The 26,979-nt window shown below is 36.0% G+C and overlaps 1 protein-coding gene and 1 long non-coding RNA gene across 3 annotated transcripts in view; one reads left to right on the top strand and one right to left on the bottom strand.

The window, feature by feature from the left end:
* LOC106159591 (uncharacterized) overlaps nt 1-26,979 on the bottom strand; it is an 85,948-nt gene that overhangs the window by 43,458 nt on the left and 15,511 nt on the right. The window lies entirely within an intron of this gene.
* LOC106159589 (uncharacterized) lies at nt 4,581-8,844 on the top strand. Of its 2 annotated transcripts, XR_001238039.3 has the most exons (4): nt 4,591-5,496; nt 5,998-6,085; nt 6,336-6,464; nt 7,027-8,844. It is a non-coding gene; the product is annotated as an uncharacterized LOC106159589 (long non-coding RNA). The 2 variants fall into 2 exon arrangements; XR_015333671.1 differs by having other exon boundaries at nt 4,581-5,496; nt 6,336-8,844.

Below are 26,979 nucleotides of genomic sequence, written 5' to 3'. Positions count from 1 at the left end.
ACTGGATGCTACAGGACATCGCTGGATTGCTGCCTTGAGTAATTATGACTTCATTATTCGGTATCGTGCTGGAAAGACTAATGCCGATGCCGACGGACTTTCAAGAAAACCTCAAAACAGTGAAGGTGAGTATGACGAAATTTCTAAAGATGTCATAAGATCTATTTGCCAGAAAACCGACATTGGTTATTTAGAAAGCATCTGTATGTCAGCACAGATTGTAGATGAGCAAGTATTAGACTCCAGTGACTTCACTCCAGTGGATTGGAGATCAGAACAAATGAAAGACGAAGTGGTAAGTCTTTTTCTGAAAGGAGTTGAGAATAAGCAGAAACCAGTTGTTTCAGAATTGCAAGAGGGAGAGATGAAAGCATTTTGTAAAGAATTTCCACGATTAGAGGTGAGAAACGGGATTTTGTACAGGAAAGCAGAAATAGCTGGAGAAGCAAGATTCCAGTTAGTCCTACCGAAAAGTCACAGAGCGAGAGCAATGAAGGGAGTACACAATGACGTCGGCCATTTAGGTAAAGAAAGGGGAATGTTAAACTTGAGACAAAGATTTTATTGGCCACATATGGCAGTCGATTTAGAAAACTGGATTAAAACATGCGAACGATGCTTAAAACGTAAGTCCCCATCAAATTCAAAAGCTCCTTTAGTGAATATACAAAGCACACAGCCTTTAGAACTCGTTTGTATGGATTTTTTGGGTTTGGAATCATCAAAAGGTGGATATCAAAACATTTTAGTCATAACTGACCATTTTACAAAATTTGCAGTAGCTGTTCCCACGAAGAACCAAACAGCAAAAACAAAAGCTAATGCCTTTTTACAAAATTTTGTTTACCATTTCGGCTTTCCAAAACGGATTCATAGTGATCAAGGTACAAATTTTGAATCGAAAATGATCAAGGAAATATGTCAATTAAGTGGAATGGAGAAATCACGTACGACTAGTTATCATCCTATGGGTAATGGCATTACCGAAAGACTTAACCGTACACTTTTAGACATGTTAGGGACACTAGAGCCAGATCAGAAGATCGAATGGAAAAAATACGTTGCGCCTCTTATTCATGCTTACAACAGTACAGTACATGAAACTACAGGTTTTACTCCATACGAGCTTATGTTTGGACGAAAGCCGAGGTTGGCTATAGATGTAGTATTTGGCTTAACACCGGATAACCAGAGTTTTTCTGATTATTGTGAATATGTTGATAATCTGAGAGAACGTCTTTTGCAGGCTTACAGGTTAGCACAGAGCAAAACAGAAATTAGCCAGACACAACAAAAGAAGCAATATGATAAACGAGCGAGAGGTTCTGTCTTAGAAGTGGGAGATCGGGTATTGGTTAAGGTGGTAGCATTTCAGGGCAAGCACAAAATAGCTGACCGCTGGGAACAAGATGCATATATTGTTCGTGCCCAGCCTAATCATGATATACCAGTTTATGTTGTAGAAAAAGAAAATAAGTTGGGAGAAAAACGTGTGCTTCACAGGAACCTGTTATTACCAATATCGCAACTTCCTATTTCAGAGAAAACTATCATAGAGAGACCAAAGCCGAGGGAGAGAAAGTCATTGAGACGTCGTAATCAAATGAGAGAAAAGAGAGTGCGAGTGAGGAAAGACAGTAGTGAAGGTAGTAGTAGCAGTAGTGTAGATGAGGAAGATGAATATGTGTTTGTAGGTGATAGTGTGGACAGAGAACTTGAAGAGAATGCTGGTAAAAGTGATAGTGAGACGGAGCATACAGTGGAAGAAGTTGCAGCACCGGACACAGTTGAGACAGCTGAACAGGAGTCAGTTGCCAATGAATCATTGGTGTCCGATGATGCTGAAGATCAAATTTCCCGAGATGTTGAGAGTGTGAGGAAGGTTCCAGTACCTGTGCCTCGCACACCCATTCCAATCCCCAGAAGGAGTACGCGACATCGCAAACCGCCTGATTATTTAGTTATGTCTCAGGTTGCGGGGATTTGCGAAGATATTTTACGGTTGATGAGTAATTGATATATATCTCATTTGCATAATCTTACAAAAATGTATTGTTTAATAAAGGAACATTTTGAATGTAAATATTTGTGTATTTATATTTGTGTTTTTTTTTTTTTGTATGTATTGGTGTATGTCGGGACGACATTTCACTGGAGGGGGGAGAGTGTAACTATGGACTCGTCACTCGTCTTGTCTTGTGACTTGATGTGATTCTGACGCCCTCTAATTGTTCCTTTGTCTGTTCCTTTGTCTATGTCCCTTTGTTCTGTCTTCCCGCGTCTTTGTCATGTGACTTCACATTATAAAAGGCATTGGCGCCGTATTTTCAAATAGTGCTGAAGTTGCTGTTCGTCTGTCTGTTTCTATGTGGTAAGTTGGATGTCATCTAGTTAATTCTAGTTATATTTTATCTTGCCTTTTGCGTATCCAACTCCACTATACTATACTGTATTACATCGTTTTCTACTCTTTAGTTTTCAGACCAAGCCGTATTGGTATATCCAGCACTCTTTCTAAACGCCCTTGAATAAGATCAGGGTAAGCCGTTATAGCCTTTATAAACCGTAGTTATCTATATCAAATTTATTATTTCCTTATCATAGAGGTAAACTATAGAATTATAAGTTATTTATTGTATGTCATTTTATTTAATCATATGTCACCTTTATTACAGGGTGAAAATTTTAGTTACAGCAATAAAGTCATTTTACACAACCAGAGAGTCCGTCTGTTACATTTGTGTGTGTGTGTGTGTGTGTGTGTGTGTGTAGAAAGATATAAGCAGTTACAAAAGTTTTCTTGTAAATTACTTTTTAAAACTTTTTAATATTTAACCTAATATTTTTCTAGGCTTGAAGAACATGAATGGGACCAGGACTAATCATTTTGCAATTCCTTGGCCTGCAGTTTTTATGACAGAATCACCTATCATTTCCAAATACTGTGTGGCAGTGAGCACCATTACAACCTAACTTACCTAAGACAATCTTTTAAGGACTGAAAAATATTTTTTGTGCTGTGCTAGCTGTTGCTAATAATAATATTTATTGATCATCAGTATTACTACATTTGTCATATATTTTACCAGTATATTAATTTGAACCATGCACCATAGGTAAGGTATGCTAAGTTTAGCTCTTGCATACATGACATGCCTTGTAGACAAAAAATTATACTTATAAAAATAAATTCAAATGCAAGTATGGATTGGTACAGGACTAACTGGGTATCAGTGAAAAAAGCTGCTGACCCAAGGTAAATTCATAAAATAATATTATTATAATTATTAAAATTGATCCTGTTTTTAAAAGGAGTGGTGTGTTCTATATGTACTGATTAAGAAGTGTAAAATAATCGCCATATTGATGTTTTGCTAAAATAAAAAAAAAATTGCCACAAATATACAATGTATATGTGTATTACATGTATGAAAATAAAATAAAGCAAATTCAATTGATGTCTCTTTTGTTTTGTTTTTTCATAAAAAAGGAACTCTTATCAGTTGGCCTCATATAATAAATAAATGCTTATTTACAAAGAAAAAAAATATGAAATGTTTATTTTCCTCCATTCTTCCTGTGCAAGCCTTATTTCTCTATATAGACAATATTGAGCGGTGGAAAAACCAAAACGAGGTCAGAATACCAACAGAATTCACTGAGTCAAAACGAGGCTGGTATACGGCTGTTGCAAGGAAGACATTTTTTGCATACACGGGTGTGAATTGATTTGTGCCATTCCTGGATGAAGGTAAAGTTCCTTACATGCTTACATTTACAGAAAGCTGAATAAATGTGTCACAACTTATTGGTAATTTAAAATTGGAACCTGTTCTCTAAGAATGCAAGCATTAGAGTCAAAGTTGAACTTCCGCTGTAGCTTTAGTAAAAGTTTTGGTTTCAAACTCGCTTTTCTACTCAAAATAGGGTTTAAATCAACTCGAGGAGCATCTGACATAATTTGCAATTTACTTTTAAAAATGACAGTATACATAACAAAACTTTTATACCCTTTATAGCCGAGATATTTCACCGTTTCTGACACCCTATAAATCTCAAAAAATTTCACCCAATTCAAATTCTTGAACTTCCGGTTTGGATAAAAGCCACCTAGCGGCAGACCGGTGGCTCCCGGGCTGAGATCGACCATATCGCTGCCATAACATGGTTTTAGAATGGAAAATTCTGCCGTTTGCCTTTCAAGTTACATAGCTTTGGGTTTGCAGACTAAAAGGTGAGTCTTTTTTTTGCATTCACTAAGTTTCATATAAGCGCCGAAATGTATAGAAATGATTTTGGAGTAACCTCCCTTCGCATAGTTCAGATGCACTTGTTGACGTTCAGGCCCCCGTTTCACAAAGAATCTTAAATCCGTAGACGTCTTACTCGAGCTGGGTGGCCTAGCTAGGTCGACTTAGCTGAAGTCGACTTGGAGTGTTTCACAAAGAATCTAACGTCTTAGCTTGGCGTGCTTACCGTAGTCGACACGCACGAGAAACTCTTCAAGAAAAGGAGGTGTAAAATTGCAAAAGTTTCTAAAGACATGACGTTTCATGGCCTCTTTCGGCCGAGAACGATCGTTTATCAACGATAAAAGTCAGCCAAAACACAAAGTTTGTTTTTGAACTTTATTGATTAGTTTAACTTCAATACAACTTCAAAGCAACAGTTAAACATTAGCTTGTCGTGGAACACTACTGAGGGACGTCTAGCGGTCAAAAACATAAACAAACACGCGATCGGCTGGGTAAAGTGGAATTTTATTTTTTGTTTCAATATTCCATAAATGTCAGTGCTATTCAAGGATATTATAACACAATATCTTGAAGGAGGTATGTTCTTTCCAAATTTTTGTTGTTTATGCTCTCATTTACCGAGTTTTAGTTGAGCTTGCCGACTTAATTAGTCTCCTCCCGAGGAGGCTTGACATCGTCGACTTACAGCTAAGAAAAAAACGACGTAAGCGACCTTTGAGATTCTTTGTGAAACGGGACTTAGTGACGTAACGACTTAATTACGTTGGTAACCAAGCCCTAAGTCAGGGAAACCGACTTAAGTTTTTTTGTGAAACGGGGGCCAGGCCCGATCGCGTGTTTGTTTATGTTTTTGACCGCTAGACGTCCCTCAGTAGTGTTCCACGACAAGCTAATGTTTAACTGTTACTTTGAACATAGAAGTAGAGAAAATGGAATGCCAACTTCAAATCTCGCAGGCCGAGCTTGTGACCCCGAGAGTTGGGCGAGAGTTGGGGAGTTTCACTTCCGGTTTCCATGCCGCTGCATTCAACTCACGCTTTACATGTTTCAATAACTACTATTCATAGCGACTAAAGCTAGTTTTTACGATTATGTGATTCGATATGGCGTATACGGGAGTCTGGACATCTAACTGCAGTTTTTATGGTGTGAAAACGGAATCATTAAAAACCAAAGCGCTTTATTTGGTGCGTGTGACAGAGTGTATTAACGAAGATAACACGGAATATAATTTAGCAATGTAAGTAATAAATTTTGTTTTTTAATACAATATAGTGTTCTTTAAGCGTAAATTTTAGGAGTGAGAGGCTCATTCATGATATGATCTGTCCTTGAATACGATGGTCGTCTGACGCCGATTGTTTTTTCGTTTATCCCTCAAGTGTCCACGTACGGTCTTCGAGAAATCTGTGAACTAAATGTCGTTATCCAAGCTGTTAAATAAAAGCACAGAATATTCATATATATAAATATTACATATTTAGTCACCCCCTTTTCATTTTATGCATTTGTACAAGCAAAATACGAACATGTTTAATAGAAAAAAAAATGGAAAGATCCAAGTCATAATTGGAGTTGGGCCATATCAACAGTGGATCATTGCAACACTAAACTAGATCAGTTATAGCTGGTTATACTCCTGGAGATATAGCTTCAACATATAATTTAGATTAACCTGACTATGTACGTTTAATAATGGCAATTCATTATAAATGTAAATTTTTATTCCGTTCATTTCAAGGGTGTCAGAAAGGAGTTTCTGTTGTGATGTTTTATGCAGTGCCTCTTCACAGAAGTGCAAGGGTCTTTCTTTTCACAGCTTGCTTAAGGTAAAATTGAAGCAACACAATAATAATCAAGCAAACCATTTTATTATTACCTCTCTTCCACCTTTCCCCAAGTGAATAACTATCTACTTTCACAATAATTACAAATAAAACATTTCATGATAGCTCATAATGTTCAATATTTTACACCTCCGTATGACTATATGCTACCTTTTTGATTCCACAAAGAAACTCCCATTTCCAAGGAAAGTACTAGAATTAAGGTGGTAAATGTATCTTTTCATATCCACAGGGGTGTCTGAGGTTTCAGACGAATGGAGAAGTCAGCTGATCCACAGCCTCAACAGATGTGACGGCTACTTCAATCCAGAGGAAGCCAAGATCTGTTCCAGACTTTTTTAAGCAGATCGTTTCATTAAACGTATGTGTACATTCAGGCTGTATAATTGGGAGATGAATATTATTCCCTGAAAGTTTATTGAACCTGATTAAATTGATTTAACATCCCTTTCACCTCCTTATTACAACTTAAATTCAACATTGCTGTTTGCTTACCAAATGAGGACTTATGTCTCTGTTTCATAGCTTTATTTTTTACATCAGACATTTAGCAGTGCACACATGTATGGTGAAACTGATTGCAGTTACATACACACTGAGACTATCCTTACTTTAAAATAGACACTAAAGATTAAAGAAATGTGCACAAAAACGGCTGAATTTGTACATTTAGCATGATATGTAGAACTAAAATGGCAATCTGGAATAACAGAATTAGAGCAACATGCATTGGAAAAAAATGTATCTGTATTGGAAAGGTGTCCCTAATATTGTTCCATTTCCACTAACATAAACTTTGCATTTGTAGTGATAGGTGCAAGTGCGACTTAGCAACCTGTTGTGTCTGCTTCTGGCTGTGTACTGTTATCTCTGGGTTGACTCTGTTCTTTATGCTTATCACTTCCTCTACATATATGTTTCAGTTTGCTGACTACAAAAACCACCATGCACTATTAGGGCTGATGAAATGTGCATCCAGGACTTTACTGAAGATAGCAAGTGTCAACCAGACTGAGTTGGTGATCTTCTGCTATAATGGCTGTCATTCTGGTTGTAGCAGTGAAGAAAGCTGACTGGGATGCCTCTCTGTTCAGCCTGGAGACCTTGGACTTCTTTACCAAACAGGGAGATATGCATTGTCTCAAAAGTTTGCGAATATCTGAAACTAAATTAGAACTGTGTGTTAGTCATGCACATTTTTAAAGTACTAATGGCAGAGTACAACTAATTCTGTCTGACTCCAGCTTTTGATGTATCCAAGAATATTGCTGTTTGAGAAATCCGTTTCAATACTAGGTCTTTATTTTTAACTATGACTATGTGAAACATTGGTTTTTAAATGCATATTATAGAATAACCCATAGTATATATGAATAATAGCTGTGAATAAACTGAGTATGTAGGCAAGGAAAAGTTACCATTATTATAAACAAGTTGAAATACTATTGTGATAAAGTTCAACCCCATCTAGCATTTACACCTTTTAATAAAATAATTGCACCAATAGTATTCTATGGGTCAGATGCATGGGGCTTCAAACTGTGTGAACCGGTGCTGATATTATTTTGAACGAAATTTAAGGTGTAAAATCAAGCACTTCCAAATTAGCTAACTCAGGTGATCGCATCAAATAACCCATGATTTGCAGCTAAGAGTAAAAAAATCATAATAAATAATAATAATAATTAAATAAATAAATAAAGCTGAAAAAAAATAATAAAAAAAAAAATTGGAATAAACTGAGGAGAATATAGCAAACTATAAAATGCTCTTGACGTTAGATGAGGCATGATGTATTACATTGAAAACAAGCAAAAAGATTTTTATATAGTTTTGGAAGTGTGTGGTATAATTAAGGCGCAGGAATTTTTTTTTTTTTTTTTTTTTTGGATTCCTTGAACATTAGACTGAAAGATTACCATGTTCAAAAATGTATTAAACAATTGCAAAATACCTCTAAACTGAAATAATTAATAATAATAATAAAAAAACACTTCTTTAAAACCGCGCTACACATGCGTCTCAGCGCTGTTTACATAAAAAATATAAATTCCACAGATAAATTAAAGCCAGTATAGACTAAAAACAGGATACTTAAAAATTTTAAAAACTAAAAAGATGCTATAAATTAAAGTATTCTTTAAATAAAAAGGTCTTAAATTCTTCTTAAAACAGTAATATGAGTCATCCAGAGACACATTAGATCTTGTGATAAAATTAGACCATAAAATCGGTGCACAAATCTCGAAACTTCTGTGTCCATATGTCTTAAGAGTCTTTTTAGTGACTTTTTGCTTAAGTTGAAGTTGTCCACTAGATCGAAGTGATCTGATAGGAGTTAAAAGTTCTATGGTAGAGTTTAACTAAAATGGACAGTCGCCCTTTAAAATCTTAAAAGTCAAAAGTAATATTTTAAAAACTATTCGTTGAGACACGGGTAGCCAGTGGAGGTTTCGCAGAATTGGTGTGATGTGGTCGGACTTCTGAGCTTTACAGAGGAGACGAGCAGCAGAGTTCTGAATTGATTGTAGCTTTTCCATTTGATAGTTAGGTATTCCAAACAATAGGCTATTGCAATAATCCAGTCTAGACGTTACAAATGCATGGATGAGTAATTCAGTTTGCTTGGTGTTAATAAGGTGAAAGATCTTGGATATCCGTTGGAGACTAAAATATGCTGTTTTACATACTTTGTTAATGTGTGATGTCATTTCACATTTGTTATTAAAAATAACACCCAAGTTCCTTACTTCTGTTGTTGGTTTTATAAAAGAATCCCCAACTCTAATACTATCAAGTGCAATATTGTCTTTGGAAAACTTAGAGTTGAAATGGACTAATTCAATTTTTTCATCATTAAAAACTAAGTAGGGGCCTAGTTGGACTTGAGCCAAGATCTAAGTTCATTCACACAAGCATTTTCTAAATGTTTCAGCAGAAGATGCTTTACGTATTTGTATCTGATTTCTCTAAATTTCACTGTTCTAATCATATACTGATGATTAGACACGAAAATAGAAACAAAAATATTCCATACAAGTATAAAACTATTTTATATGCAGGTCAAGAGTAATCATTTGCTATTGTTATTATGTATTCAGTAACAGCTGTTATTGCTACTATAAAGGGGTCCGCACACGGTGAGCATTCGACGCGCGCCACTTGCGCTGCGCCAGATGCTCGCGCTCCTCAGCTCTCCGCAAACGATGCGCTCTTTGCTCAGCAGAGATACCTCCCGGCCTGCCCCTATCGGACGCACCGCGAACTGTGGGATCATGTGATTAAGGAAACATTACATATTGTTGTTTTTTCTGATAGTAATGGATAATGGTGACCACGTTAATCAATCAGACTAACTATAACTGTGTACATTTTTGTTGACTTCGCTGGGGGCTGCCATTTTTGTTTGTTTCCGGCTACCGGCACATGCACATTGTTAGCATGGCGTAAGCAATCGGCGCTTGCACCCCGCACACGCTGAGACATTTGCCTCAAGAGGCCAAAAAAAATCAAACACGTGATAAATTTTGCTCAGCCGCGCGTGAGGCAAAAATCTCACCAAAATACCCCCGCACACGATGAGAAAACGGCGCAGCGCAAGTGGCGCGCGCCAAATGCTCACCGTGTGCGGGCCCCTTAACTGATACATAATTGGAACTTTGTAATTTTGATAAAAGCCTTGAAATACTGAAATAAATATATATTCTTTAACAATGTAACTTTTGAAGTGTCCTTTTGCATATTTATAGCTGCTGTATGTCAACAGAATGCTGGATCCAGCTTTTCCAGGGATTGCTCCACTAATACACCGATCCCTTAGCTCCGCCCACTTCAATTTTTGCCTAGCGACGCCCGGAAGTAGGACAAAAAGCACATACTTGTGTAAACATGGCGACTACCCGTTTAGAGGTTCTGCCGGGAGAAATTTCGTTGTGTTGCTTCACTAATACTTTATCTAAGCGTAGTAAACAAAAGGGATACTCATATTTTGTGGAGGGGTATATCCACGCGGTGTGTTTCTGTGAGCAGAAGGAGAAGGGAGAGGTGGACGTGCGTGCAAAGTGTTACCGGTCAATGAGGAAAAGCGACCCGCCGCATGGCCTTACATTGACTTTATCGTGCACTGACAATAAGATCGTTAACAGTCAGTGCAGCTGTGTTGCTGGGTAGGTACCTTACTATTTTGGAATTAACATCTAGATTTCTCCAAAAGAACGTGTCTTTGAGTCACAATTTAAGATACTTCTAGTGCCATCTGGTTTACAGTGGTCGGAATAATTTTGTTTCCGTTGTACACCGGTGTAACAACGTTTGAAATGTTTTAATCCCTATCTTGTGAATAGAAGGGGGCGGACAAACAATGGAGGGCCGTATAAATCCCTTCAAAATTCGAACGCACAAACACAATAGCTTAGGTGGAATAACACAATACTTAATACGAGTGAACCCCATGTCGCCGGTTTCTGTGGTCCAGCGCGAGCGCGACAATCCGCTGTAACTAACGTACTAGGATTAAGAATGTGTACATTTACCCCGTGGACCATTTGAAGATTACACTGCGATTAATGCGGTGGAAAATACAATAGAGAGAGTGTATAATGATAGGGTCGCTAAACGATTGTTGACGGCATATAGTAACTAGCCTAATCCCCTGGTCGCCTGGGTAGCCACGCCCCCTTAGAGTACTTATGTAAGCAAACGGTCTCCCGTAGCGAACTATCCTTTTGTTCAACAGCTTCGCGCGTGCAGCTGATTATGTATGTAGTGACACTATAGCTAACTGCATATAAATTTGTGCTAGCTGTTATTTGATTCATTCTGCTGTGTCCGATGTTGTGGATCAGCCCACTGGTTCGTTGACTTATGTTTTTCTGAAGATTGGTGGTGCAGATTTTGAGTGCTTAATTATTTACCCTCCTTCTAACAAGAGAAAGTGGAAGGGAAATAAAAAGAGAGTGTCAAATGAAAACGGGTAATGAGTAATATATTACATTAAATAAAGGGACTCGCGGTGGAAGAAACGATAGACTGTTTTGCATCAAGGTATGCCATTATAATCCGACATGACCCATAACATGATCCATAACATGACTCATTGTTGTATGACTTATATTTGTGCCGACTTATATTTTACTCTCGTTCATTTCGTGAAACTATTTCCTTGAATAAAGTTTTGCCTGTATAAATTAATTTTGTGACATGAAGTAATTAATAAAACGCGCCTGTTGAAAAAAGGTTCACTAATAAAGGTTCACTATTCAGAAAAATATCGTCGCCGTTCGTCGCCGCTACCTTCAGGAAAGCGTACCCTCCGCGTGGATCACCAGCATTTTTGATTATCTGACATATTAGGGCAATTTACGTTTTCGCTAATAATTCTGAATTTACTAATATTTTGGACTAAATTCGATGTCAGATTCATAGCAATGACGGAGAGCCGTCAGAGTAACGTACTGTTTAATTTTCTAAACTAATCAAACTAGAACGCGTGGCGATAAAATGTGTCGCTAGATCTTGTAAACACTCAGTGAAATGCACCTAGTGACTATATTCAATGTGCCGTCACTTAATTGCTTTCTCGATTTCATTAATTGACGATAGTAATTGCAGATGTAGCAAGGAAGAGGAAATGCTGAAGACAAAACAACGTCGGGTCTTTGTGTGACTTTCTCCCTAAACACTTTTTATGTTGCTGTCAAAGAAAAAGGAGTCTAGATAGCGATTATTTAAACCACTGCTGCTGCTTTTGCAGGTAGACTTCCTCGTTTATCATTTAAATGCTCCCCAAGACGTATGATGCATGTACGTCTTGGTAGCTATAGTACAGATCTTGGTTCAAGTAATGAAAGGTTTAAGCACAAAACGATAATTTGAGGCTATTTTTCATTCAAGACAAAATTAAGTATCTATGGTGTGTGACAATAGGGACTTTATAAAGCTTAATTTGTCCTTAAATATATATTCCAGTAGCATAGGCGAGCGACGTAATTGTGAACCTCAACTTGAGGTATCCCCGATGAAAGCGGAGTACAAAAATTAACTTTTTTAAATATCGATTACAACATGCTGTACAATGATATTGAGACTAAAGGGTTTAATGGACTTCTTTGCCTTAAAAGCAATTCATTTCAAAATTAAAAGAAATAATTTTTTCGGGGAGCGTGGGTAGACAGTTTACGTCAGGTGATTCGTTAAAGTCGAGGAGTGTTTCACTATCAAATGTGTAAATCATATATGTCATAAAACACTATAAGAAACTTTTTTGTTACGATCTGCAACATTTGTTCATTTATATACATGTAGCAGGGCGAAGTTAAAGCCAGAGGTAAATAGAACCTAATACCGTAATCCTCCTTGTCCATTTATTTAAATCGTATCAAAACGTTTGATACACAATGTTCATTAATGTCATAATTTTGGCGATTTATTAAAACCATATTGGTACATAAAAGCTTAAGATTAGCATAAGTTAAGCAACAACCAGTATGAAGAACAACACCCTTTTTAAATGAGGCAAGACACCCTCTTCACACTGATTATAACCTTGAGAAAGACATTATGCAACTTAAGGCAAAGGAGTTATGCAAAGTTCTTTCAACTCGTGTGTGAAAACATTCTTTGTCACTTTTACAAGACAATGGAGGCCAGCAAGTAGAGTAATTACAATATACAATAAAAATGACATTAGTATAGAAAGCTTACTTCGGGTCAGCCCTTTGCTTGTTCGAATGAAAGAGATAGATATCGCGCCGCAACTCCCTTTATTAAACCTTCGTGTGTTTGTGTAAAAGTGTGAAAGACAGGCAACGGTCTTTAGTCGCTGTTAATATTGTTCGCGATTAATATTGAAGTATAACTCCTTCGCCTGCATGTAAACGTGTTACTTTTCTTCATGTTCTCTATATTTCTTTTAGGTGGTTGAGACAACGGGATGAGATCGATAAAAGTAAAGGTTAATCTAAACAATTAGATGCGATTTTTGTGAAATGACTTATTAAGTGATGTGCATATACCTAGCATGTTTAAATTCTTGAATTTCTAATTTGTTAAATCTTTCATACACGGCCTCATATATGTATTACTCTCAGGCCTTCGATATTATTGTGTTACACGGGACTCCTGGAAACCTGAAGCACAGGTCTACGGAGTCTTGTTATCCTTCATGCAGTTTTATGGCTGGGATGAACACTGCGAAGTAGAAACAGGCTTTACTTAGCTTTACTTAATTTACGACAGTTTAACCCTCATCCACAAGGAAATGGAACCCTACGTAAACCCTGAAACCGGGCCTCAAAGGCCCGGTGTACCATGAAAATCTGACTCCCCCCAAAAAACATTCAAAATCTAATTTAATTTGAGTAAATAACTATGATCTTGTAGTATAGTATGCATAATGGAGGACACATTGGCACTTTTTGTTAGTTTGCAGGTGAAAATTTTCATGAAAAAATAAAAAAAAATTAAAGATTTGTATTTTACCACCCAAGGACTCCCCTATGAAAAAGCTATTTATTTGACATTTGATGACCATTTCAACATCTTTTCTTTGAGGATACTTTATGAGGAATATATTGAAAGTACTTGAAAGTTTAATGGTTAAAAAATTGGGTGAAAAAAAAATAATTAAAAAAAAAAACACATTAAAAAATAAGAAAAATTAAAGATTTATATTCTAACACCCAATGACCCCCCTATGAAAAAGCTATTTATTTGATATTTGATGATCATTCTGACATCTTTTCTTTGAGGATACTTTATGAGGAATATATTGAAAGTACTTGAAAGTTTGATAGTTAAAAAATTGGGTGAAAAAAATAATAAAAAAAACATAAAAAATAAGAAAAATTAAAGATTTGTATTCTAACACCCAATGACTCCCCTATGAAAAGGCTATCTATTTGATATTTGATGATCATTCTGACATCTTTTCTTTAAGGATACTTAATGAAGAATATATTGGAAATATTTGAAAGTTTGAATGGTAAAATACTGGGTATGCTATATAAGAAGAATTCAGTAAAAATGCGATGGGGCCAATTTCTTGAGTTAAAAATGTAGCATTTTGACATGGAAGTGCAAAACCTACAGGTAGTAAGATGAATACTTGTTTTAAAAATTTTTCACCACCAAACTTTCAAATAATAACAAAATGTACATCTCTGTGCAAACTATGTAGAAAACAATGGTATGGTGACTGAATATAAAATAGGTCCTTTTCTTTATGGGAATCCAAATCTCATGGGTATAAAAATGAAGATTTTCATGATTTATTTTTCATTCTTTCACTCACTATTTTATCATCAAACTTTTAAATATTTCCAATATATTTTTCATAAAGTATCCTAATAGAAGAGATGTCAGAATGATCATCAAATATCAAATAAATAGCTTTTTCATAAGGGAGTTATTGGGTGATAAAATGTGCATTTTTAATTTTCTATTTTTCATGTTTTTTTTTAGTTTTTTCACCCAATAGTTTACCATCAAACTTTCAAATATTTCCAATATAATCTTCATAAAGTAAATTTAAAGGAAAGATGTAGAAATGATCATCCAATATCAAATAAATAGCTTTTTCAAAGGGGAGACAATGGGCGGTTAAGTGCACATTTTTAATTTTCATATTTTTTTCATGAAAATATTCACCTGCAAACTTAAAAAAAAGTGCCTAAGTATCCTCCATTTTACATACTACAATATCACAGTCATATACTCAAATAAAATAAGATTTATGAACATTTGTGGTGGGGGAGTCAAATTTTCATGGGGAGTCAGATTTTCATTATGAAAATCTGACTGGGGGAGTCAGATTTTCATGTTACGCCAGTCCCTTGCTCCCTTAACCTCCACCTGGGTGCATGAGTATACACTGTGTATGGAAAATGCAGAAAAACGTTTTTTTTCTCAAAATGGAAAGTTTCGCAAAGGTAGCGCAGTCTATCAGGTATGTAATAATGATAGATTTAAACTGATATCTGCATATCAGGTGACCAAGGTGACCGATTACTCATAAATAATAATTTCTCCAGGTCTTGAATCTTTCACAGGCAGATTTCATTGACCATACTGATAGTCATAGCACACATGATATTGCTTGTGTAAAACATTTTATAGCAAAGCTATTTGAGGTAACATGGACTTATTTATCCCATGTGGAAGTAAAATTATCAAGCGACCGGGCCTCAGAGGCCCGGTTTCCAGGAAATGGGACTAACTTTTGGAAAAGTTAATTTCTACATATGTTGTAAATTATTTCAAAACTAATTATTTATCCATTGATGGGGTATAAGTTGCTTGAGGATTACATGAAAGGAACAGGCTCAAAACCTCATGCGAACGAAGAGAGAGCAAAAGATACATGGGTCCGGGCCTGCGAGGCCCCTGAAAGGTGATTGAGGGTTAAACAAAACCAGTCTGCAAGGCTTGCTTTGATTTGGCGTTAACCTTACACTGGTTTTAAAAGAACAAATATAAATATGTTCGATGGATTAAATGCCGGCTTCGTTATATTTTAACTAAAAGCGTTCATTTGCACAGTTACACAGATAATATTTGAAGTTGTCTATCGTTTAGCACGCATTATAGGCGAGTAGCTAAATAGTGACGGTGATCAATCCAAGCTCAATCTTGGCAAGTATTGTTTACAAAATAGATCATGTTGAATAAACTTAATTACGCTTTAATAAATAATCAGCACATGGTTCGGTTATTGTTACTTGAAGGCTTTCGATCAAAGACATTCAATGAAATCACAAATCATTTGACGATTAAAAAATGGACAGGTTCAAGGGGCAGTTTTTGTTTCAGCTAAAGGGACTTCAGGTTCAGGTAGAGGGTTCAGATACGTGTTTCAGCGGATGATAGCATCACGCCCTAGGTCTAAGCGAGTTGAATAGAAGCTTTTTATCCAAAAATCCTATTCCTAACATGCACTGTGCAATTACTAATAATGGATCAGATGCATACTTGATTGTTTTTCCTCTGGTGTCGCACGTATGCATCCTTTCTTAAGTGATCTAAAACAAGTCGCTAGTGTACCATGTTTCTCACTGTAGCAAAATATGTTCGACATGGCGTTTCTGAACGGCAGCCGGAGACACAGTAATTGTATAGGCATGATTTAAGCTTGTTCGAGAGAAAACAACAGTCGGGTTTAACAATAGATAGCGAGCTATAGTAAGACCCCCTCCTCTTTAACTGATGATTTACACTTTTAATTGACCGTACTTTCGTATATTGTGTGATCATACAGCCAGACTTCCCCCTGTTGCACGTTGTAGTTGGATTGTCATTGCGCCTACATGTATGTCAATGCACCTCATTTAATTTCAATATTATAATATAAGCATAATATAAGTAATATGTTATTTCCTTATTCCTCTTTCATTATCATTCATGTTTTATAAATACTTGAACGCTTGAATGCAGATATTTCAAATTAAAACGTAAGTACATAAATAAATTATACATTTATAAATTAATGCAATAGGAATTTTTTGAGACGGATTGATGCTGACGCTCATGCATTTCAACCCAACAAACAATAATTAGTTCAATTTTTGACTGCGGAAATTTCATATAGGATGAAATAACTGATAACAAAATTAACTAGCAGTTTGTTAGCAACACTAAAAACCAGTTGCGCGTGCCAAACTACTGAACAAAAGGACAGTTCGCTTCGCGTGGGGTTCCGGTTCCGGTCGTGGGAGAGGCTCATGAACGAGGTCCTCTACATTTTCTTCTTTATTGAAAGGACTCTACCTTGACAGCTTAGTAGCATGAGGTATGATGAATATTATAGTTACGCCCGCATACCATGGTAAAGAAAAACAACAAAAGGAAAAACAAAGAAAAGGATATCAGTGGAGAAAGCGTCAACAAGATATAAGTGACAACGAATCACTCGACGCCAATACCACGTGTGAGTTCAGCAATGAGCCAAGCACCGCAGCCACAAGGGTTTTTGCAGTTTTCTCCCCAGGGACAATTCCCGGGATATGTTTCACCAGTGCCCCAACCAGGAGACTTGTATGGATTGACTGGAAATCTTACTAGAAAGGTTGAAGAGGTAAATGCACGACTGGAAAAGCTAGACGTAATAGACCGCCGGCTGATTTACATGGAGAATGCGATGGAGACCATGAAAAACGAGATGAAAGGTATGAAAGATAAGGTCGGGGAAATTGAAGATGGACTCAGTGCTTTGAACACAATATCAGAAACCAACCGAATTGAACTGAAAGAGATGCAGAAAAATATGAAAATGCTTGAAAGGGACGAGGCAAAAACTACGAAAGTTATCGACGCAGTACAAGATAACCTTACACACTTGAAAAACGAAATCGTAACACTGAAGGAAAAACAAGTAGACCTACAGGCCCGAAGCATGCGCGATAACCTTATTTTCACGGGGATTGATGAAACAGACGAGGAAGACACAGAAACCATACTGGTCGATTTTCTGGAAAATAAAATGAAGGTGGAACACATGCCAGCTTTCCATAGAGTACACAGAATGGGGAAAAAGACACCAGGTAAACCACGACCAATTATAGCTAAATTTGCCAACTCTAAAGTAAGAGACAAAATTAAGAGAAGAGCGGTGACACTCAAAGGTATAGAAAACAATAAATATGGGATAAATGAACAATACCCCCGTGAAATTAACGAGAAAAGAAAGATGCTCTATCCCTTTTATAAGTCAGCAAAGAGACAACAAAAGAAAGCGGTAATGGTTTATGATAAACTGTATATCAACAACGTGCTATTTGTGCCCGACTCTGAACAACCGGCGAAACGAACCCAGGAAACCCCACGCTCCACACCGGGATCGGTACATGGAACATAGGACAACCATGAAGGCACCAATATCCAATATGAACTTGATAATCTGAGAATAAATATGTTATATCCTAATGACCCCCCAAGAGAAGGTAACAGCACTAGTAACAGTACAAATCTAGACTATGACATAACAGAGGATCTTAACCTTTTTTATTTAAATGTATGTGGGCTAAGCAGGAGATTGCAATACCCAGACTTTAGAGAACTAATTGAAAAATATGATATAGTATGTTTTACAGAATCAAAAACTGATGAACAAGACAACATTGATTTGCCAAACTTTACATTCTTTGCTAAACATAGAAAAGCATTTTCAAACTATCGTTCAGGTGGAATAGTTCTTGGGTGTAAAAATCAATTAGCTAGTTTTATAGAACCACTTGAAACTGACTCAGAATACATTCAATGGTTCAAAATCTATAAGCAAAAGGGAAACATAAATGACCCAAAGAACTATAGGCCAATTACTTTACTCAGTTGTCTGGGTAAAGTATTCACTTCTATATTATGTAAAAGACTAACTGATTACTCTGACAACGTTATGCTGTTACAGGAAAACCAAGCTGGCTTCCGAGCCAACTATTCTACCATTGATCACATATTTACATTAAATACACTTATAGACCTTTCAGTTGCATCAAAAAAGAAATTATATTGTGCTTTCATAGATCTAAAAGCAGCTTTTGATAAAATATGGAGGGCAGGGTTATGGGGGAAGCTAATGAACCACAATGTAAATGGAAAATGTCTGAACGTTATTGTAAACATGTATAATGGCTGTAAATCTAGAATATCTTTAAATGGTATATTATCGGAATATTTCCCATGCAAAACAGGAGTACGACAGGGCGAAAACCTATCACCCTTCTTATTCTCAGTATTTCTAAATGATCTTGAAGAATTTCTAATGCAAAAAGATGTCACAGGCTTATCACATGTAACAGATGAACTAGAACATGAACTACACATATTAATGCAAATAATGATCATACTATATGCAGATGATACGGTTCTCCTAGCAGATTCAAAAGAAAATCTACAATATCAACTTAATTGCTACTCCACCTACTGTCAGATATGGAAGTTAGAAATAAATGTAGAAAAGACAAAAATCATGATAGTTTCTAAGGGCCGCACCCAAAAGAATATAAAATTTACTTTTAATAACCAAAATGTAGAAATAGTTAATTGTTTCAAGTACTTAGGAGTTTATTTCTCTAAAACGGGATCATTTTCAGAAACAAAAAGGTATTCAGCAAAGAAAGCAACTAAAGCTATGTATGGGATATTTAAGAAAGCAAGGCATCTAAATCTAAGCATTGTTGATCAGCTATATCTCTTTTATAAGATTATTGTTCCGATTTTATTATATGGATGTGAAGTATGGGGATTTGGTAATTTAGAAATCATAGAACAGGTGCACTTGAAATTTTGTAGATATCTATAAAATCTAAAAACCAGCACTCCCAAGATAATGATATATGGGGAATTAGGTAGAATGCCATTATTAGTATTATTATAAAAGGAAGAATTGTATCATTCTGGACAAACTTGCTCACAGGTAAACAAAGTAAATTTTCATATATATTGTATAAACTCGTTTATAACAAATTTATGCAGGGATGTGAATGTAAGTGGATGGGAAATCTGAAATCCATTCTGGATAACTGTGGTTTAAGTAATATATTTAGCACACAGGATGTCTGTAACAAGGAATGGCTTATAAATTGTGTTAAACAGAAATTGCAGGATCAGTATATACAAGAATGGAATTCAGATTGTAACAACTCTAGTAAAGGGTTAAGCTATAGTATTTTCACAAACTCAGAGTTTAAATACAGGAATTATATACTTTCTACTTTATGTACACACAAAATAATTACAATAGCTAGATTCAGAACAACAAATCATAGATTACCAATTGAAACGGGCAGATGGAAAAAAATACCTAGAAATTTGAGATTATGCAACTTGTGTAAAAATGAAATAGGGGACGAATTTCATTATGTCTTTAGATGTACCTTTTTTGCAGAAAGTCGAAACTTATATATTCCCAAAAAGCATGTATTAGACCGAATGTAATTAAAATGTATGAAATATTTTCAACGAAAAATAAGAAAAAACTGAATAATTTGTACAAATTCATTAGTATTGTGAATAAGGGGGTCAAGCCTTCAGGTTGATGTATATATATATATATATATATATATGCTCTCTAAACTGTAAATGTACAGTAAATGAGAATAAACTATTTCATTTCATTTCATTTCACGCATGGGTTTAGCCTCTTCAAGCTATAATCCTATCGCCGCAACAAACAATAGGGACCTTCTGGCTGATGTATCCTGCTGTTAATTACACCTACAGTGGTCGGAATAATTTTGTTTCCGTTGTACACCGGTGTAACAACGTTTGATATGTTTTAATCCCTATCTTGTGAATAGAAGGGGGCGGACAAACAATGGAGGGCCGTATAAATCCCTTCAAAATTCGAACGCACAAACACAATAGCTTAGGTGGAATAACACAATACTTAATACGAGTGAACCCCATGTCGCCGGTTTCTGTGGTCCAGCGCAAGCGCGACAATCCGCTGTAACTAGGTGTAATTAACAGCAGGATACATCAGCCAGAAGGTCCCTATTGTTTGTTGCGGCGATAGGATTATAGCTTGAAGAGGCTAAACCCATGCGTGGAATGTCCTATCTCGACAGCGTCATTGCGTGACATGTTATCAGAATGGGCCACCCGCCAGTTTGAGCTGTTTTTTTTTAGTGTGCAAAAGAAGCCATTCGTGTGTAAGACGTCATCAGTTAGTGAGTATGGAAGAAGATCGCTATCGATGTATAATTTTCACGCGGCATTTTAAAGTCGTCTGATAAAAATCGATCTCTGAAGTTTCAGCGTAGCGAACGTTACATTGGGACGCGGTGAAGAAAAATCGACCTTGCTGAGCAATAAATGTGAAATTCTTAAGAAAACTGATATTATCATGGACTTCGTGACACAAACTAACCGACATACTACTTTGGACGATTGAACAGTTTTAATACGGAAAGATGGGATTAGATGAAATTTTCATCGGGGTGGGACACCGCATGTATCGTAAGTTAAGCTAATTTTGTGATCATTTTTCAGTGACTTCAAATAAAGTTTTATTTAAATAACCATTTGCACATTCTGTTTATTATATCTTCTTGCAGTAGGTGTATTCCCTGCTTCAATAATACATTCAAACCCTAAACAAACTGTTCCTAAATAGAGGTAGGGTCGAAATTCCACAAGAAAGGACGCCATTTTGAGGGTAATTTCGATATATTTTCTGCTTTTTCTCTTATTTTGCTTTTATAAAAGCATCCTCCTTGCTCATGCAGCTTCTTTGATTTGTTATTGAAACATACACAACGATGTCATGAGAATTTGGTTGGCTATCTAAATTCAAATAACATTCTTGTTATGCCCCCCCTGCAGTGCACCACTAGCAAAGAATGACTGCTATAGGAACGTATAGGAAATCCTATGCTAATTCATATAGGGAATTTTTATAAGGCCAGGTTATATGAAAAATAATGAAACTGGTCTAAATATCAGTATATAATTTTTAATATATTTTCAGACCATTACAAAAATTCCTATAGGATCCTATAGAAAATCTTATAGGAATTTCTATAGGAACCTATAGGAAATCCCATGCTAATTCATATAGTGATTTTTTTATAAAACCGGGTTGAATGAAAAATAATGAAACTGGTCTTAATATCAGTATATAATGTATTTTTACTTTTTGTGTGATCATATTCACTTACTTCATATTTCTTCTATTATACTGAACGTCAACCTTATCTAATCGGATTTTACTTGACCTTGGGTGTTTTAAAAAGTGAAAGTGCAATCCTGCCTAATATATAAAATATAATGTAAAAGCGGGAAACGAGGACAAATTAAAATAATATAAAGATACATTTTATTATAAACCATGCTTGTAAGGTTTAACAGTCAACTGATGTTAGCTAGAGAATGCCCTACTCCACCAGCCATAACCACAGATTCAACAACTGTGAATTTCTTTTGTTAGCCTGGCACCTATTATTAGGTCACTACTCCTGTAGCTATTGTTACACTAGTAACAGTAACCGCCTATAACTTGTAGGTGTTATCAGATGTGTGGTATCCTGTCTAAGTCTTTGTTTATATGAGACAAGCAGCAAATGAGTATAAAGCTAACAAGACAGTTTAAATTCAGGAGCATAGTGGAAGGGTACAGAGAGTAGAAAAATCGGATTGAGGAAGGTACCTGGTATGTATTACAGTAATGCATTGGATCATTTGGGCATCTAATCAAATTGAAAATGAGATAATTAATGGATCTAATTTGTAGTGTACCTTGTAAACATCATATATATATATATATATATATATATATATATATATATATATATATATATATATATATATATATATTACATTAAACAAGTTATAATTTATAATGAAGAAACAAGGATACATAATGCAATCATTGTTTAGTCTCTTTATTTCTTATAAAACTGTGATCAATTGTTCACATTTCTTTAAATGCAGTTGAATCCAAAAAATGACATTTCATTTAACTTTTGGTTTGTGATTTATTAAAAATTATCTATTTAATGTTATCCACAACTGCCTCCAAGGGACCATCATGATATATAACTGAGGAAGACCCATGCTAATAAATAACATACAATTAACATGTTAGAGGGGCTGTCAGGGCAAATTTCATTACCTCACACGTTCTTCAGGATCGTTTATTTGCCAAGTTTTCTTTCCCTTTAATTTCTTTTCAACCCTAATGTGAGGTAAACACCATAGTTTGTTTAAAAATATTTTTTGCTAACCTATACATAATGGAAATGAAATGTGCATTGTGAAAATCTGACCATTTTGCTTACACAAAAGCTATAAATTTTAACTTGGGGATTGCTTTTTTGTGGTTTGGACTGATGATTTAGGTCAAGCAAGGACTGGTGAGAATAGGGAATTACTGTTTACCCTCGGAAATGAGTTTTCTTATAGTTTTTGGGTCTTTTTGGCCCTGGCAGCTCTGTAATGGCCCAATTGCATATTTAACCAGAGTAGAGTTTTCTCCACTGCGAATGTCTGCATTTTAAAATTCATTTCTGATTGTTCCTGTGGACTTGGTCCTATGAAATATGTTCATGTTCTTTATATTCTTTTTTACATATTATCCAGCTTTAATACCTTGTCTTTGAAAAAAATTCAGTTAACTAATAAAGGCTATGAATTGCTCAAAATAGAATTGGTGCAATGATTATTATTGATCTCATTAGAAAATTTTTCCTTCATCATTTTGCATTTTTGTAGACATGTACAATTAATTGAAATTCACAATGTCTATCTTTCAGAATTCATCCGCAAATGGTTCAACACAACTCAAACGGAGGTTAAGAAGGCCATCACAGTAAAGTTGAACAATGTGCAAAAGACTTTTGTCTGAAATTCTTCAATTATTAAGTGACTAAAGCAGTATGCTGACAATGGACACGGTCTGGCCAAGGGAGGTTTTAGCCACTCATTCTGGCAGGAGTTCGAACTCACACAAGAAAAAGACAGTGATGTCACAGCTTGACAAGACATATTGGATACTTGTGATAACTTATAGAACTTATAATTAAAAAGCGGCTCATTCCGCAAGCTCCATACTAACCTCGGATGTGATAGGCGGAGAAATATGCACCAAATCCATGCATTTTGTCCGCCGGAAATGCCTTCTCACTCAATCGATCATTACGCTCATAAAGATGGCTGTCAATACCCCTGATTTTTATGATGCTTTACAGTTTGCCAAACAATGCACTAAGATTGACTTTGATTTAAAAGATAAATAGATACAGGCGTTGAAAGAATTAGGTTTAAATTAGGGCGAGGTTGAAAGTAGTTCCTTCCCAACAATCAACAATCAAATATGGCTGCCTCCGTATTATGTCCGAGGTTATAGGGACAGTCGGTCATCCGGGCACTTTACCTTAGCAACCGGCATCTGGTGTAAAACAAATCGGGCAACATGGCGGATCGCATTGACTACTATGTAAAAGTTGTCAGACTTTGTCCGAAGATATCATACTTCACAGTTCCTGTCCACTTGTGTCAGTGAGGATGAGTTATTTACCTGGGGCCGTATTCTCAAAACTTTGTAACTTACAACAATTTGTAACTATTTACGTGAATTTGTAACTTTGACTTACACGGTATTCTCAAAACTCTTGTAAGTCTCGGACTTACAAACTCTTGTAACTTTTCACGTAACTTTCCGGAAGTGACGTTTGGTCCATGGATAACCCGCATCAACGTATTTCACTGCCGTGCTTTGCGTCGATAAAACGCTTATCTAGACATAAAAGTCTCTTGAAATGTATTGAGAATCATTCAGAAAGATGTGCCCCGATATTTTCTTTTAAGTTTTCGTCGTAAAATCCACTCATATCATGGGCGTAACTAGGCATACGCACGGATGCACTGTGCGTACAATTTTTTTGAGCCAATCATGATATTATTCTCTATAAAAAGTGTATTTTCACGAAAAATCCTCTTCGACTGTAAGTTAGAGTCACCTGAATGTACAAATCTTCTGTATGAATCGTATACGCACCATTGTTCTGACGCCCCCCGTCTCGTTTGCTTTCACAGAACTGAGGTAAATAAACAATACTAGCTACCTCCAGAAGTCCTATCTTAATCATCCATCTAGCTGGAACTTCCTTTACCTCTTAATTGGAAGTTTGAATCTCAGATAAAAATCTACCTGTGTTATTTTCAAAGAGCAGTTCCAGCAGACCTGAGGACACTAGATAAAATCTGGACAACGGGCTTTATAAGGAGCCAGAGAAACAAAAAAAAAAAAATTTCCTGCAAAACTGTAAAGAATTTTGACACGGACTTGACCCAGCTTAACCCTCTAAACTAACAGGGTGATATGGGCAATTTTCACAAACAAACAGAGCTTTATCCTGTAATATAATTGGTTGATTTTGGATGATACCATATATAAGTTCAACTTTTAGAAGATTCATCATTAAGCTGACCATGGACATGACGAATAATATAGCAAGGTGTAAGAATCCTACAACGATCAACTGTTCTTAAGATTATTTTCTGACAACTCGGGATAACCGCAACAAACCACATCGAACAAAGGTGCCTCACCGTTATTTAGAATTTAGCTTGATACAAGCGGGCATAATTTGCATATGTTTTCATAGTTTGTGTCAGTAAGCCCCTAGTTCAATAAATATACCATTCTAAGCAAGGCTTTTTTCAGCGAGTCCTCCAGCTGCCAATTGGACGGCAGCTGATTAAAAAAGTCTTAACTAGTCGGGGCAGCTGTGGACGTCGTATGAAAATCCATTGCAGTAATTTGACGTATGAATATTAAACTTCTTTCTAGTGCACGGTGTTTTTCAGTCACGACGTAACTACTACCTAAAGCTTACAAAACACAATAAAATGTTTCCATTAACTTTAAAATACATAATGCAGAAGTGACAAGAATGATCTACATTCGGTACAAAACACGTGTAGGCCCTAAATGAAATATGACCTAACTTGCCGCCAAATTATGAAAGGGGACACCTTTCGGATCTTTATACGTATGGCATCTGACAAAGCTAATACATAAGAAAGGCAATTTTTATATCTTCGGCGAGAGATTCTTCGCAATCCGAAACAGACTAGAAGGCAATTTTCATATTTGTTCAAGAGACTTCGTTAACCGAGGATCGGGAACAAGAGATAGTTACCGACCGCAGCGAGACAAGAAGCCAATTTTCGTATCTTCAGCGGGAGATCGAGCGTGATCTGAGCGAAAAGAGAAAGCGATTTTCACATTCGTTCAATGGACTTCGTTCGCAGAAGATTGTCAGCCAGAGATCGTTCGCGATCCGAGCGAGAGGAGAAGGCAATTTTTATATTCATACAAGGGCGGTCTTTCGTGGAAGAGCGTGACGGGAGATCGGTATCAATTATTTTTAACCCTCTTCCCAATGAAATTTATTATTAAAAAAAGACTCCATTAATTTGTACCCCACCCCACCCCCGCTCACGGCTTTTGGAAAAGTTTGAGGCCCTGAAATTTTGAAGTAAGATACATGGCAATTATGGACGGCCTGCACTCCAATGCCGGAAAAAGCGTTGGTTCTGGGTGAAATAATTTACTGGAACTTAATTATACCGTGGGAATATTTTAAACTTTAAGTAATGATTTTATAAACGGTGAAAACTAAGCTATTATATTTGGCACATATAATTTAAACTGCCCTTCATCTTTTGCGTAAGTCGATCTACATTTAGCTATACCTGGGAATTTTGAAATTCTGTGCGTACAATTTTAAAAGGTCTGGTTACGCCCCTGCATATTGAGTGTGCTTCCTCCGACATGCGAGCTCAGAAATCGGACTGGGCTCCTCTTGTGGGATTCCCCAGCTGGGATTCCCCAAGTTTGCCGTTAGCAAAAAGCGCTTTATTTCATTAAATTTACAATGAAAACGTGTGTGAATTTTTCCTACAGTAAGTAGCTTATAATAAACACTCACCACATTGTTCAAATTTGATACTTGCTTGGATTTCATGCTGTCTTAGGATACCAAAGCCATACAAATAAGTTCACACAATTCCTCTCTATATCTATGCCATTCAGTTAGATATAAAAATGTAATTTTTTATCTTAATATATAGACGTTGTTATTAAATATGAGTGAGTATATTTGATTTCTACTCACGTTTGCTCTGATTTTTTTATGATGAAAAATTAATAAATGATATTTTCATGTTAAGCCACAAATAATAACAAAAATTAATTCACACAAATAAGTTGGCCCAATATTTCAAAAATGACATTCAATTTAATATGAACATTTTATTTTTAAATAAAATTGATAAATTGTGATTAATTAATGGGTGTTAGTATAAAAGTGAAAATATTTTTTCAGTACACCTTTGTTGTTACCATAAAGAGTGAGTATTTTTTGTTTCATGTCAGTATG

Source organism: Lingula anatina, chromosome 3, assembly GCF_051362555.1.
Source record: "Lingula anatina isolate TDL-2025a chromosome 3, LinAna3.0, whole genome shotgun sequence".
Lineage (NCBI taxonomy): Eukaryota > Metazoa > Brachiopoda > Lingulata > Lingulida > Lingulidae > Lingula > Lingula anatina.
Note: the sequence above shows the minus strand (reverse complement) of the source record. Positions and strands in the feature narration are given on the sequence as shown.